Source organism: Mytilus trossulus, chromosome 2 (genome assembly GCF_036588685.1).
Source record: "Mytilus trossulus isolate FHL-02 chromosome 2, PNRI_Mtr1.1.1.hap1, whole genome shotgun sequence".
Taxonomy (NCBI): Eukaryota; Metazoa; Mollusca; class Bivalvia; order Mytilida; family Mytilidae; genus Mytilus; species Mytilus trossulus.
This window is the reverse complement of record NC_086374.1, coordinates 77,722,453-77,738,626: the sequence shown is the minus strand read 5'-3', so window position 1 is coordinate 77,738,626 and position 16,174 is coordinate 77,722,453. Positions and strand designations below refer to the sequence as shown.

Below are 16,174 nucleotides of genomic sequence, written 5' to 3'. Positions count from 1 at the left end.
ATTCCTGACTTAGGACAGGTGCAAACATTTGCAGCGGGATTAAACGTTTTAATGGATCCAAACCTTCTCCCTTTTTCTGAAACAAAATCATAACATCACAACATAGAAAAACACACGATAAAATATCAATTGGCAGACTTAAGTCAATCAAAAAACGTAAATTAATACACAATGAATATATGCTCCATTTTTATTTCATCTATAACAAAGTCAATTGTACTTATGGCACAGGGTTGAAAACTATTCAAATAGTTGAAAGGCAGAATACTTCAATATGATTCTCTTTTTTTCCCAGTAAGTAACATTATTAAGTATGGTAACATCTTGTAGTCACCAACTATTTATTGATGGAAAATAACAACTGTAAAGGTATTTTAAAATCAGCTGTTATTCAAATCAACATCATTTATATATAACCTTATACAGTTTTGTGAACAGGCTTCTTAAGTTATCATTATCCTTTCAATCTCTCCTATGAATATCTATCATGTTTTAAAAAGCTACCATAGTTAACCTAACTCAGTCACTGTTCAAAATTTGATTAGCAAAAATGTGTGCAATTTTCATGTTACTTTTGTAGCCATTGTAAGGTAAAAAAAACACTTAGTATTGATTAGTAACATTAACACTATTGTCAACAAAAAGATGTGAATGAGAAAGCAACCCACTTATATAATAAATGACTCCTCAAAAACAGTCAGGTGTCAACACAATACTGTATGTCAAACTCTAAATCTCATAGTCTAAAAGATTGTAACAGAAAACTATAAAAGGAAATAACTATTTTATACAGTATAATACTTTTGATTACATGTAATAACAAAATGACTGCAGTCTGTTTGAAATCACACCTAGAAAAAATACTCTCAAATAATATGTACAACAGGGGTGAAATTAAGCTTTGATATAGATACTTTTCTGGTTTGTGTTAGACATTAGTATCTATCTTGGTGTAAAAAGGGGGGCACAGAATTTAAACAATGGTGTGAAATTCAGAACACCCCTTAAATTACACCAATATAACATTTTATTTTTTACTAATAGATATAGGAAGATGTGGTGTGAGTGCCAATGAGACAACTTTCCATCCAAATAACAATTTAAAAAGTAAACCATTATAGGTTAAAGTACAGCCTTCAACACGGAGCCTTGGCTCACACCGAACAAGAAGCTATAAAGGGCCCCAAAATTACTAGTGTAAAACCATTCAAACGGGAAAACCAACGGTCTTATCTATATAAACAAAACGAGAAACGAGAAACACGTATATATTACATAAACAAACGACAACTACTGTACATCAGATTCCTGACTTAGGACAGGTGCAAATATGTTCCCTTACTCATTTTTTATACTGTGGTTGAAATTAAAAAAAACGCTTAATGATAACTACGCTACACATTTTTACCAAATGGGAAAGGTGTAAAATTCTGTACCACCCTTGTTACACCAAGATAGCAAATGTATTTCTAATAAAGCTTCCATTACTCATTTTTATATGTTGGTTGAAAAATGAAACATTCTTATGAAATCACTACACATCTTTACATATGATACTGCGGTATAAATACTATAAATCTGAAAATTTTGCTAAATGTTTAAGGGGTTGTAAAGATCATATGGTAACCTAGATATCTGTTTTGGTTTTCTTATATTGTTATTTTTCAATTTTACATTAACACTCTCTCTAATTATTCATTTTGTTCAATATACTTTATTCTGGTAGTCACTGAAGGGATCTTCATGTATTAAAGCTGTCTTATCAAATTACCATCCAAAACATTAGAACTAAGTCCTATTAGTTGGACTGGTGTAAAGTGTTGCAAACTGTCTTCCACATTAGAAATTTTGATGACAACTCAATTGTTATATTAGACTTATCAATGTCGTTATTACGAACAGTTATACCAAGTTTGACTGCCAATAATTGCTAACCTCCTAATAACAGTGAACAGATTGTTGATGAGCAATGGATGTCAACATACATCATAATCTTTATTAGAAATAAATTTGTTGAAGGCCTACAGTGACTTGTAGTTGTTAATTTCTGTGTCATTTTGGTCTCTTGTGGAGAGTTGTCTCATTGGCAATCATACCACATCTTCTTTTTTATATCATATTGTGTAAGCTGCATGCTCAAAGGAAGTTTATTTCCAAAAACTAGAAAACCTTGATTTGTTGTTCCCGAAAAAAATGAAAAAATGCAACTAAAATTTCATATGGGACCATAAACAAATGTATGAGTATTAGGAAAACATGAAATTGATGAGTGATGAAACTAGAAGCTCTAATCTAAACAATCTTATAAGACTAATAGAAGGAGAGAATCATAGACAGAATTATAGACAGAAACAGACAAACATACACTAAAATACTTCCTCCACAGTATAATTAGACAAGTTCCCTAATGGTAATTCTAAATTCCCAAAGCTTAATCCCCTTCTAGACAGACACCTTATATTTACATTTATATCAAAGTCCATATCAAAAATCAATCTAAGGATTAAACCCAACATTCTTTGTGTCTAAGTTTAAATCTATTTATACAATGATAACATCAACTTTTATTGTTCAATTTAAAAGGTGATGAAACATCTTTATTTGCATGCTGACAAGGTCAAGGATTTAAGTCTAAAACATTTTTCAGGTGTATATTCCTGATAATATATACCAATATAAATGATTACAACTTAAACTATAATTAAAATAATCTTGCAATAACTCAACTGTCACAGTTTTAAATTTTCAATATTCCAAAGGTTGGAATTGTATTGTCTCACTGACTTAGTCTATAATGTAATATTTTTGTGGCAACCATTATTAGGTATTCAGAATTTTGTTAGATTTGAGATTACCTTGAAAACATGAACTTTGACATTGGGGTTAAGATTAAAAAAAGAAAAGTAAAGAAGAGTAGATATATTAAAAAACAGACTCTTAGCATTCCCCCAAAAGTGGCCATATGATGTCATTGAACTGCTGTTACAGACTTGGGGAATAGCTCTGGTATCATTAATGGAGGTGATTACATACAGACACAAAAAAACACATCAGCTTCCATTTCTACATATAATCAGACAAAGATGACGTCACAAACAAAAATACAAAATACTGGCAAAAGGGGAACAACTCTCTCTTACACATAGAAACATAATCTGACCAAACATACTCATATATAACACTGAAAAACATGTCTTTTTGTTTAAGTGCCAATATATGTACTTTTAATGAATGTCAAATAGTTTGCATTAATATAAAAAAATCCCAAACGTGTCTTATCCCTCAAATGTGCTCTTTCATTGGTGTATACTCATTTTACTCTTTCATCTATTGTCATATACCCAAGGTTGACTGTAGAGTAGAAATATGGAAACTTCAAAATAGAAAAGAAATGATAAGGGGTATTCATCCCTGACACAAAATAAGTATATTCACAGCAAGCACCACAAACAGCAAATGAACAGTGTTTTTTTTAATTTCTCAAGGTCACAGTGAGGCATTTAATACAAAGCCCCCCCTTTTCCCCCAAAAAAAACCCTCTCATTTCACTGCAAGTTTAAGACGGTTCCTAGCACCAGTTTGAGTGGAATTTAGGTCTGTTTCCCAACAGCAGTAAAACCCTTGGCAAAGAGGGGCATCATTTTGGCTGTGCAAAATGTAAAAATATGTAACCATGTTCCTTGGTGGCAATTGCTGAAAGGTATTTGTATGGGAACATATATTTGGAATCCTCTTTTCTCCTGGATTGGACCCCCTCTTCATTTAAAAATGTCTGGGAACCCCAATGTATATTAAGTGGTTTATGATGAGATGCGCTTACAAAACCGGCAAAACATGTTGTACCGGTCCAACGGACTTCATTATCACTATTATACCATCACTTCACAAAGTGGTGTACAATTGAGTGTGAAAGAAACAGATCTACATACAAAACAAAGTGAAGGAACTGTGATCAATTATAGGCTACAGTACGGCCCTTAATGTTTGAAAAATAACAGAGGACATTTCCTTAAACAATTGCATCACTCAATAAAACTTTTCATTCATGCTGACACGAGGTCCCACAATAAAGTGCACACGTGACAGGTGAATTTTAAATAAAACTTGATAAAAATCGTGTTTTCATGATCCTAGCTAAAAAATGTAATTATAAGTATTGAATGCTTCTTTTTGTAACTTCATAGGGTTGTAAAAGCATTGACCGTGCATACATTTTTAGAATGAAGATTAGAATTTAAATCCCAAATAATCATTTTTAAGTTTGTGTCTATAGAGCTTAGAAAAGAAGCGGCCCAAAAGAAGACATCTAAAAATGCTGACATTCTTAAGGTAAAATGACAATTAAAATATGCTGCACATAAACTAATATGCTCTACTCCTAATGTTAACAACCCTGGCATAAACTTCTCAAATACAGATTTTTGAAAAATCTACACAATATTGTCTTCAGACCTGATCTTGTTTAAAAAAAGTGTATTTACATACACATATAAATATATTGAAGATGGAACAAGATAAAATGACATTGTTTTAATGCTGACAGGAATCATTGATATAAATCTCTCCAATAAATGTATGATTTACAATATCATATTTAGATAATAAACCAATACACTTAGGTAGTAATTACCAGTGATAGATTTCAAAATAAAACACTGCCAGGGTTCTAAAAGAAAAAAGCTATATATAGCTTAAAAGATTTCTGAAAACATATTTTATTCCTACAACTTGAGCAATATATAAAACCTTAATTAAAAAGCTCACATACCCCTTGTCCCCATATGCATAATGCCATTATGATTTAAGACATCTTACACAAATAAGTTATTAGTATTTTCATGTTACTACAATGTCTATAATGTGGGAAATAAACTTACAGTAAGTTTATTTCCCACATTATAGACATTGTAGTAACATGAAGATCTATGTGAGTTTCTTCTCATCAATATGATAAAGAGAGGTGACCATAAAACTTAGCAAGTTTGTTATCCCATATTTAGTAACTGATTTAAAGAGGAAACCTCTTTTCTACACATATTGGGATGTTTAAAAAAAAAAATATGGCCTTGACCATAGACATAGCATAGATGTGGGTAATGTATTACATCTTTGGACATAGTGACCTTCAAAATTTAAGACTTTTTTTATGTAAATAGACCAGAAAAATTATAATTCTATTGATAGTATTTCAATTTAAATCTGTAAAGACTTTTAAAATAAATTGGGTGTATTTCACTAACCATGACCTTGACCTTAGAAAGGTTACATCAAATTCAATGTATATCCTCCTCCAATTAAGTGTGACGATGTATTTCCCTAAGGTTGGAATTTCCTTTACATCAAGAAATCTCTTTTTTGCACAAATTTCAGACTATGTTAGGTTTATTTGATAGTGTACTTTAACCTGGTGAACATTAAAATCAAGTTGGATTCTTCCTCTCATAATATAGAAGGATTATATATATTAAAGAAAGAATGCAATTTAATATAAAGGGTTTGACTTTTATAGAATGACTGAAGGACAAACTGATTGACTGACGGACAGGTAAAAAATATTATCTTACCTACTATAGATTTATAGATATGATTGGTTAAAGGACTACACATGGTGACTATGTATATTTGATATAGGGTGTCCTAAAAAATATAGGGTTACATCATTTGTACATGGTTAGTTACCATATGGGGTTAGTGATGAGTTACTTCCCTTTCAAAACAAAAAAGATGCCACAACCCTTGATAAAATCAACACAGTGTTGAGGAAAAATCTGAAAGAATTCAACAGACGAAGAAATTGATGATGAAAGGTTGAAATAAGTTCAGAAAACATAGTTAAAGCTAACAAGTTGTTATTGGTGGCATAACAGAGTTAGTTCCCTTTCAAACCAAAAAAATAAATCTGAAAGGATTCAACAGACTAAGAAATTGATACATGTAATGTACGATTGAAATAAATTCATAAAACAAATTTAATGATAAAAAGGTGTTATTTGTTTTCTGTATAGACAGATGGAAGTGGGATCTTAAAACCAAGTATTGAAGACTTGATCACTTTGATCTACATTTTAAGCAGTCAATAGACCAGAGGAAAGAAAATAAACTTTAAGGAAAAAAATGTTTTCTGTTACTATGTTTGTTTAGATTTTGATACATGATTTATGCTTTACAGTAAGTTATATTATTGGACTTATTTTAGTAAATATGTCTTTATGATAAAGTTAAGCCATTTTATTGATATTTTATAGTGTCTCTTTCTATGTTGTAATGTTGCGCTGCTGTTTCAGGTTTAATAGAAATATACATAAAAAAATCATTAGTATCTATGCACATGTTTGTGTTTAAGCGGAAGAATATTATATATATAAAGAAAGTTTTGCAGGAAAATATGAATGCCTACTCAAAGCCAATCTATAAGAAAATCAAATTAATTCAGAAGAGTGTCCAGGCACTTTTTTAAGCAGTTTTTGTACCAAAATTATCACAAAAAAATCACCTTTTTAAACATTCAGAATATTTATTTGAATGGTATCCTAATCCATATGGCACAATAACAAAAAATCATTTCTTAAATGTGGTTCATTTCTTTTAAAAACAATAAATGCTAATAGTAAATATCCAACCGGTTTTTTTCAACAAGATTTTTACTAAAAAAAATTACAGTTATTTCAATTATGTCTGTACTTCCACACTTTGCAAAATGTGAAGTTATTAACTTGGTCTCATCTACTCATGGGCAATATTTTCTATAAAAAAATATCACGGATTTTTGTACTTATGTTAGAAACATTACTGATATAAACCTTAAAAATACATTTCATGAATATCTGGTAAGAGTGCTTACCAGTTTTATATAGAATTTACATTTCTATGAACATAACTCCTGTTAAAAAAATATCAGTGTTGTATTGGATCTGGTGAAGGACGTTGCTGATATAAACTTTTGATCTAAATTGCATACATTGAATTGTACACTTGTGAGAGTGCTTAAACTTAATAAATCAATTAAGTGCATACATTTCTAAGGGACTTTCCTCCTGCAATTTTTTTTTATCAGACCTGACTTTCAAACTCATCCCCTACATAAATATATAAACCTTCAAAAGATATATTTCAAAACAATCCTGCAAGAAATGTAAGCTCAAGAGTGCTAATACAGTGCAAATTTTCCATTTAATTCATATTTGCAAGTTACAGCACTTTTTAAAAACATAGTTGTTTGGAACTGATTTTCAAAATTGTCCATAACTTTGCTGATACATTTTGTATATACCTTTGATATAAATTTGACAGAAAGGTACTTGTGGGAGGGTAACAAGACCTTATGGGTGGAGGTACAGACTAGAGAGATGCCCAGTATTTCTTTGAACCCCAGTTCCCCAAAACACATTAAAAAAGAACTATCCTATCTATTATTATTGATTCTATAATGAATATAAGATTTATGTGACAGAAAGAAATTTTGATAGTCAATTTTGGCTGATGATGCCTGTGCAGATACAAAAGATATTCTTTCAAAAGATAATCTAAACAATCAATGTTACACTTGTCATGAATAACTTATAGCTGTATGCAAAGACATGACTGGTAAGTCTAGGATTAAAGCAATTATTTAGAAGAATGACCACAATTAATCTAAATTATACCACAACTCTTTCTGGCAATTATGTGCCTATATAGGACATAATAAGTCAAATCAACTAATATAGTACTTTTAAAAAGTACTAAGATCCACAAATAAAAATATAATATATCATTTTCCTCCATTTTACATAAAAAAAATATTACTTTCAGTTTAACTGATTTACCTCTCTATTCATAGCTGGCCAGATGAAACCTCTAAAATTTACTTCTTTAGATAAAGTTAATTTGATATTTCCTATTACACTTAAAATCATGTCTTGCAAATTTACAAATGAAGAAATGTTTTAAGGTGGTACCCATCACTTTCACTAAAATAAATTTGGCTGGTTTAATTCTCATAAAATTCTATCAATGTATTTACTTTGACCCTTTAACAAAAATATCAAAAAAATCAAAAATTTTGAACCAACCGTTCTGTCAGAAAAATTACACTGGTTATATAGTAGTTTGACAAACACCTATTTTGATCATTGAGAAGCTTAATATTCCTATTACAACACAACGTAATTAAAACGTTTAGCTAATATTACAGAGTTATCTCCCTGTAGTGTTAGGTACCACCTTAAAGCACTCTTAGTAATAAAAAAAATGTGTGGACTTCCAAAATTATACCAGTCTTTATTAGAATAAAAGTAACTTCTTAAAACAGCAGGAGTCCTGAAGTTAAATAGGATAGTAGTTTAAGAAATTGGACAATGATTAATTTTCCAAATCATATGTATGTATTAAAATGATATAATAGTCTACTATTTTAAAAGAGGTAAACATGATGAATGTATTGTTTGGCATCATTCAAATTACCTCAACAATTTTCAAAGATAATCCTGAAATAAAACCAGTTTGAGAACCAATGAAACCACACACATCTATAAAACGCCTTTATCATATTGGCTATCATATTTAAGATCCTTTAAGTTTTGATCTCAATTTATTCATTACACATACAACAAGCTCTAATCAGGCTTTCAAAATAGAAACAATTTGAAACTTTAACTTCTTACTTAAATCAATTTATTCAAGCAAATTAATGAACCCTAATTTTCCATTTCAAGTCTAATCTGTTTTGGAAATACACCAATAGATAACGAATGTCTAAACAGACAGACAGATGCAGGTATCATAAACTCAAATATAAAGTATAGCACATGTCCAGTACAAAATAAAAAAAAACAACAATGTTTTGAGTTGTGCACCTGCTTTCATAACTTTTAATCAGGAGTCATTTTTGGATTTTTACATATTTCCCACCAACTCCCTCTATTTTGATAAAATGCCTTGAGATTATGTTATCAGTTAAGGAACAAGAACATGATTGTCTCCAGTAACATCAATAGAGAAAACAAAAGCACACTGTTCAAAATTCAGGTTAAATCATAGAACCTTTTTTTAGTGTTTTCTCTCATTTTCAATATGTTTTGTTTGTCATATATATATTGTATATATTTTCATTTGCCATAGTATGTATATGCTTCTTGCAAATAAAGTATTCATTCATTCATTCAATATGCATAATACCCAGAGATTGGTTGGTATACTCAAAGTTCAATGTTTGGCGAGTTAAAAACAACATAAAAATATCCCTTTTTCTGTTTACAAGAGTGCAATACCTTTGAAAAGGGAGTAATTGTATACTTGAAATCAGTTGAGCAGGGGTGGATCCAGCCATTTTAAAAAGGGGGGGGGGTCCTAACCCAGAACAAAGGGGGGGGGGTCCAATTACATGTCCCCATTCAAATGCATTGATCGTCCAAAAAAAAGGGGGGTTCCAACCCCCTGGAACCCCCCTTCTGGATCCGCCCCTGGTTGAGTCCCCTTACAGCATTTTTATTCCATATATTTGCTTAATTGTGAACCCTCTCCCCCTTTTCCCTTTTTTATAATCCTGGTTCTGCACCTACTTTCAGGAAATATTCAGATTCATAAATGTCTAAAATCTTTAACTGGAATCAATTAAAATGCAAAACTTTAGCATATATCCCTTTTAAAGATATTTTTTTCTTATTTTAACAAAACTATAATTGAGAATGAACATTCACCAAACCAGAGACATATAATACAATCGTATTATGTCTGTGTCAAAACTAAGTTACATATTATGATAATGAAGTTTACACAGAATAAAAATCTCAAAATATAAAGGTTTTGTACTTTTATGTTTATAAAAATCTTTATTACACATCCTGCATGCTTATTTGTATCTTTAAATCAAACAACACCTTTAAGGCATGTACATTACATAACTCACAACCTACATGTACAGCACACCACAATTATTCACATTTTTACCTTTTAAAATTGGAAAATACACAAAAACATACATACCACTTGACTTTATTCCACTTCTAGATGTTAGTTTTCTTAATGATTTAAATCCATTTCCGTGTAATCATGTTTAAAGAATTTTAATCACTTTAGATATTATAAATGTAGGTTTATTGATCCTCTGCACAGTCAATCAAACTACAACTAAACATAAATTCAATCAAGCAATGGTATCATGACCCTACATATAAAGATCAAAATCCTCAACAGCTGATTGCAAACGCAGTTTCCAGATTTCCCCTAAACATCCATGCAGTTTAAAAACCTACCTTTTAAACACCATGTAGAAAGATATCCATGTTACAAGGCCATGGATGGATCAATTTAAAATCAATCTAGTTCAACATTACACCGGATGACCATGCCTAAGTATCCACTATTTTTATAAAATGAGACCAGACCAAAACCATATACCACACTTTGATTTTCAGATGTTTATACAGTACAATGAGACTTATGGTCCATTCTCCTAATGTTTACCTGTGCGAAGTCATGTGATCAAGGTATTTAATGGATAGGCGATCAATATGTTACTTGTAATCCATCTTAAAATTCACCTAACAATACATAACACAAATAGACCAAATAGTAAATTTATTTTTCAAAGAAAGAGAAACAACTATTTCTCCCTATATATAGCTAATTACTAAACAATTAGCTTAAATCATTTAATATTGGAATACATGTACGACCATGTACCTTCAAAAGTAAATAATGCAAATTCAATTTCTCTGTAATTTATATCAATACATTACACTTAAATCATTATTGCAACCATCTTCTTTACAAAAAAGTAATTTGATCTAAAACGATTCACTACATTATGAAACTAGACAATAAGGTCTTAAAAGCCCGAACTACCTCACCTATCAAAAATGATGCATTTTATATGAATCTTTTATCTTTTTTCACACAAAAATACATGAACATTTATATTTTCAAATATACACTTGTTGAGGGCATTCAATTTGTATTCAGATGAATCAACCAATTCGCTTTCATTACCATGAGTACAACAGTAATAAAGAAGCAAAAAAATGATCAAAAGTTTTGCTAAATCTTCCAAGGTCAGATAAACCAAGGATTTGTATATTTAGATCTTTCTATACAAATCCCTGGATAAACCCTGCCAGACAGATATGTGCACCTTACGATCATTCCATACATATCCCCATTCAAATGCATTGATCGTCCAAAAAAAGGGGGGTTCTAACCCCCTGGAACCCCCCCCCCCCCCCCCCCCCCCCTTCTGGATCCGCGCCTGCTATAACACTGACCATAAAATCCCTTAAATTAAAAGTTGAATATTCCTAATGAATCTGAAGAAATTCAGTGTGCTACAAAGGTGAGAAAATTGAAAGATAAAGTAATCTTATGCTATCTATGTCACCTATAAGGTAAAACCATTTCATATCTCAAACTGATAGGTATGTCCTTTCTGATGGCAACAGATTATATACACAAGAGTCTAAACAAGATCTATCAAATATTAACTACAATGGTATATAACCAGTCCCAAGCATTGTGTAACTCATTCAGATCTCCTCAAAATTCAGTAGTTTAAACCAAAATCTACAACAGTATGTGCATCAATAATGCTGTTGGATTTAGGTTCAAAGACAGTAATGGTAATCCATGAAATTATGTATTTTTAAGGGTAACATAGCAAACGAAGGAAAATAACAAAACAGAAAAGGATCAGTGATGTGCCAGTTCAATTAATCATCACACATTTAACATATTTTAGAGCTTTTTTTTGTAAACATGGAATAAGTGTAACCTTTAAACTTAAAAGTAAAACTTTTTTTTTTATTTCAAATGAAACAATGAACACAGTATGACTTGACAGTAGCTAAATTTCATACAGTTATGAGAGCAAAGAAAAACTTAGAACATTTTACAAAAGCTATTGGCACATATACATGAAAATATTAGGCAGCAATCATTTGATTTTCTGGGTGGGGGGGGGGGGGGGCTATGGGTTTTTTTGGAAAAAAGTTTGTTTCCAGTTTTTGAAGAAAAAAATAATTTGTTTTTTTGATTCTGAGAAAAAAAAAGTGTGTGTTTCACTCTCAGCTGCCACTATATGTAATGCTAAAATTGAAAGAAACAAATTGTTTTCGACTTGTCCATAGCCTCCCCCCCCCCCCCCCAGAAAATCAAATGGTTGCTGCCTTATGCTTATGTCTGAAGAGAACACACAACTGTATGGCTTTCATAAAAAGTTCAACCAACTTTACATTCTACATTATAATTTATGGTGCACATATTTACTTTGATATCAATAGTGTAGGCAATCTTTTTTCATAATGTTTAGTCTTGATCTTTAATACAGAATGTCAATTAAACACTGACTATTTAGCCTTAGTATACTTCTATACTCAGGTAAACATTAAATACCCTGGGTTAACTTAGTACAAGTGCATCAGAATTAATCAATATCTGGATCTTGAATAAACATTTCAAATTCAAAATCTTCCTGCATAAACTGAAGTTTTAGGTCCTTACCTGGAATAATTTGCTTGAAAATCAACCTGAATAATGTCACAGTTTAATCCATTGTAGGGTTTAACAACAGAATCTCCAAAACAAAAGCACATCAAGAAAGATTTTTATGGATAACTACATCCAAAGCAAAAAGAGAAATGCTACGATTCATTTGTCACACACCAGTATGTGTTTTCATAATCAATTGAAGTGAACTTTTTTTGGTAAAAGGTAAAAAATGTTTAAATTTATTTCTAACTGCATGATAAGTAACCTTACAAAACCTCTTTCAAGTTTGAATGGAACCATAAGGATCAACGAAGTGTGACTGCTTACTCCCCCAGATTGCAAAGGGGAAAAGATGTCTTTGTCAAGTTTTTGATTGATTCACATACATTAATCTATAACTGTATGTTTTCAAGTAAATTTAATCAACAGCTGTCACAATTGAAAAAAAGTGATAATATTATATATGCATCAAAAGATTTCTGCTGGTTAGAATTCAATTCAATGTTCTTTGACAATAACTTGATTTTTATAATTTTTTCATACACTTTGAACTCTTGAACTGTAAGGCAATAGAATAAGAGATTGATTGCAACACAAATTGAATTTTATAGTGACTCAGGTTAAATATTTTTATGCCTGTCTATAAGCACAGATCTTGCACCAAATGATTAAATAGAGTCTGGATAAAAATACAGTCTTATTAAAGTTTTAATGTTTCTTTTGCTCAAGTTGGATGCATTATGTTATGATATATTTTGAGGATTTGTTTCACCATTTTTATTTCATGTGCAGCCGAGAAAAATGTTCCTTATTCCCTGTATTTCGTTAAATTGTTAAAAAGATTAACTAGCAATTAAGAAATTTTAAATTGTTCGTTCATCGTGAAATGGCAATTTTATTTCGCGTTCTTCTGTGCAGATACCTCCCGCCCTAACTTTACGCCCCTCTTTTATGATCTTTTATGTTACGTGTTAGGTTTTAGGAATTGGGCTAGTGTAAAGGTTAGGTGTGCATAAGAGTTTGTTTTAGAGTTTATGATCTTCTGTCTATTTTGATAACTGGCTAAGGTGAACACTTCTTGTAGGATTTTCACCTTTTAAAAATACTGCAAATGAAAAGACAGTCATTATCTTCGGTCATGTTTATTTCAACAACTTGAGTGTACACAAAATTATGACACCTCATTTGATTTGAAATGCTTTGATCGATGCCTAAATTTTAGCTTGGTTTGTTTTTAACATTTTTCTAACACATTTGGCAGAGAAAAAAGCATGACAGATTTCTAGTTCAACAATGTTAAACTGTGCATGTGTACAAGAAAGTCTTTATACAAAAACTATTAGAAAAACAAATCTTATCAGTCTTTAGAATATGTGCTTTATGAATTTTTTTTTTTGCATTTACAAGTTGTCAACAATCAGACAGTAGTGATCCAATAAAGCAAACACTTTATTTGATATAAACTTGATCATTACAGAAGCAGACACTTTTCGTGTGCATTTTTTTTTAGAAAAAAACAAGAATATTTGAAGACTGTCAATTATGACCAACCAAATAACCTCAACAGTTATATTTATTTTGATTTCAAGATAATTAGGAAGACTACCCTTTAAACTATAAACAGTAACCTAGCTGGTAACAATTGGCAGTCTTTTTGGATTACAAAATATACTAGAAGTTATGTATAGAATTTTTCAAAACAACAAATCTTTGAACAAATGAAAATTCTTCATACTGTTTTAACACTATATTGAACAAAAACATATTTCATATAGCATCCTGGTGAACAGGGAATTTTGATATAATCAACTTGTTTCTAGAAATAATAGTGTCGCATCCAAAACAAAATTTATAAGAGAACTATTTCAAATAGTGTCACATAACTATGATATAAATGTGGAGAACACTGCAATGATGTAGTCTTTTTTCTTCTTCACTTGAATACAGAAATAATACACAGTATTGGAAATTTGGACAGAATGATAACTGCTCTTATGAATTTGTAGATGTGAAAGATATATGGTTTGAACTTTGAGGTGACTTGGTGGGGAGTTTAGCTATAAAACCAGGTTTAACCCACTATTTTCTCTAAGATAATGCCTGTATCAGGTCATGAATATGATAGTTATTTTTCATTTGCTGAGTTGGTTGATATAGTCAAGCTTTTGCTATTGTCAGGATTTACAAACTTTCCCCTTTTTGCAGTTCAGTATTTTCTTGTTGTAACCATACACTTACCTGTGATCATACTTCCAGTAAACACACAAACTTCCCCTTTTTGCAGTTCAGATTTTCTTGTTATAACCATACACTTACATGTGATATACAAGGCTGTAACTAGGCATCTTATTTCAGTGAGGCAAAACAATTGAGCCGAGCGAAGCGAGGCGAAATTTTTTTTTGAGGGTATGAAATGAATGGTGCAAAATCCTGCATTCTAGGCATTTTTAGAGAGTTAGATAATGTTTTGAATTTGGCCACTTTTTATATAATTTTCATATCTTAAGACTTTTACTTACACCAATTTTTAACAACTTTACTGAATTTATATGTAACGGCGATAATCATCCAAATATCACTGATTTGAGTCTGCTGCCAGAACATAGAACAAACCTCGATTCAGTCAGAGTTTGCCAAATTTTTCTATGGCCGGATCAGTCAAATCGTTTCAGAATCATAATTTGGTCTGCTGATATCCTTATAGCGATGAAGGGAGCATGACAAGACCGCACAATCTCTCGCCACTCATGCATGCTCTTTTCTAAGTTTTCAGTCATTTCAGGGCACTGTGTTTCTAAAGGTAGCACATTATCATCACCGTCATCAACACAATGATCAATGTTTTCTTCCAATTCCTTCTCCATCAGCAATTCGGTAGCAGCATCGGTAGTAACAGTTTTATTTACAATAGGGAATTAAGCTTTCATGCACTGTAAGCACCACCATACAGTCGCAGTTACAAAATATTAAACTCGCTTTTACGCTGAAAAGAGTAGACAAACTAGGGATATAATGAGATAAAATATATGTATATGATTCCATCTAGAGTAAGAATATATATATGATATAGGTACAGGGGAATTGGAATGGAGTTTTGACGTTTACATGTAGGTCCGTAATTTCAAATTATTTCTGGAAATAGTTGGTGGTTTATTTTTAGTTCCAGAATCTATAAAATTAAGGCTAGGGGTTGGGATGTTCGATTCCGAAACCCCGAATATAAAGAAACGAAATTCCATAGTCCCGAATAAGTAAAGACAAAATCCTGTGTTAAAGGTTTTACCATTCTTCAATAATATCAAATTGGAATATGGGATATTATTTCAATTTTTAAGAATAAAGAAACATGGATATAAAACTAATCAATACATGTTTCATATCATTGATATTTTATTTATCTGTAAAGAGAAAGATTAAAGTTCATGAAATGAATACCGTCAGGCAGGACTGCCCCCTTGCGATGCCCAGTACTTGATTTGTCAAAAGTTGGTGAAACGGAAAAATTAATACGCAGACAGGACTGCCCCCTTCCGAAGACCAGTACTTGATTTGTCAGTCTACTTATCGTTTTTGGATGGTTCTAATGAAGTTATATGCAATACTCAGTTCACAAGAAAATAGTTTACTAGAATTATTCCTTCTTTACCTTTAGTGTCACTTTTCCTTTTCCTGTAATAGCCTATTTTTAACTATAGAGATCCATGATGATAATGTT

The 16,174-nt window shown here is 31.1% G+C and overlaps 1 protein-coding gene across 2 annotated transcripts in view; it reads right to left on the bottom strand.

Annotated features, from left to right (window-relative positions):
- LOC134708041 (protein TANC1-like) overlaps positions 1-10,438 on the bottom strand; it is a 78,697-nt gene extending 68,259 nt beyond the window's left edge. Inside the window, exon 1 of one of the 2 annotated variants that reach the window (XM_063568293.1) lies at positions 10,233-10,438. The gene's annotated coding sequence lies outside the window, so the exon portion shown is untranslated. Of the gene's footprint in view, positions 1-9,963; positions 10,118-10,232 lie in introns of those variants that run through there. The other variant, XM_063568294.1, reaches the window with a different exon arrangement.
- Between the last annotated feature and the right edge of the window lie 5,736 nt (positions 10,439-16,174).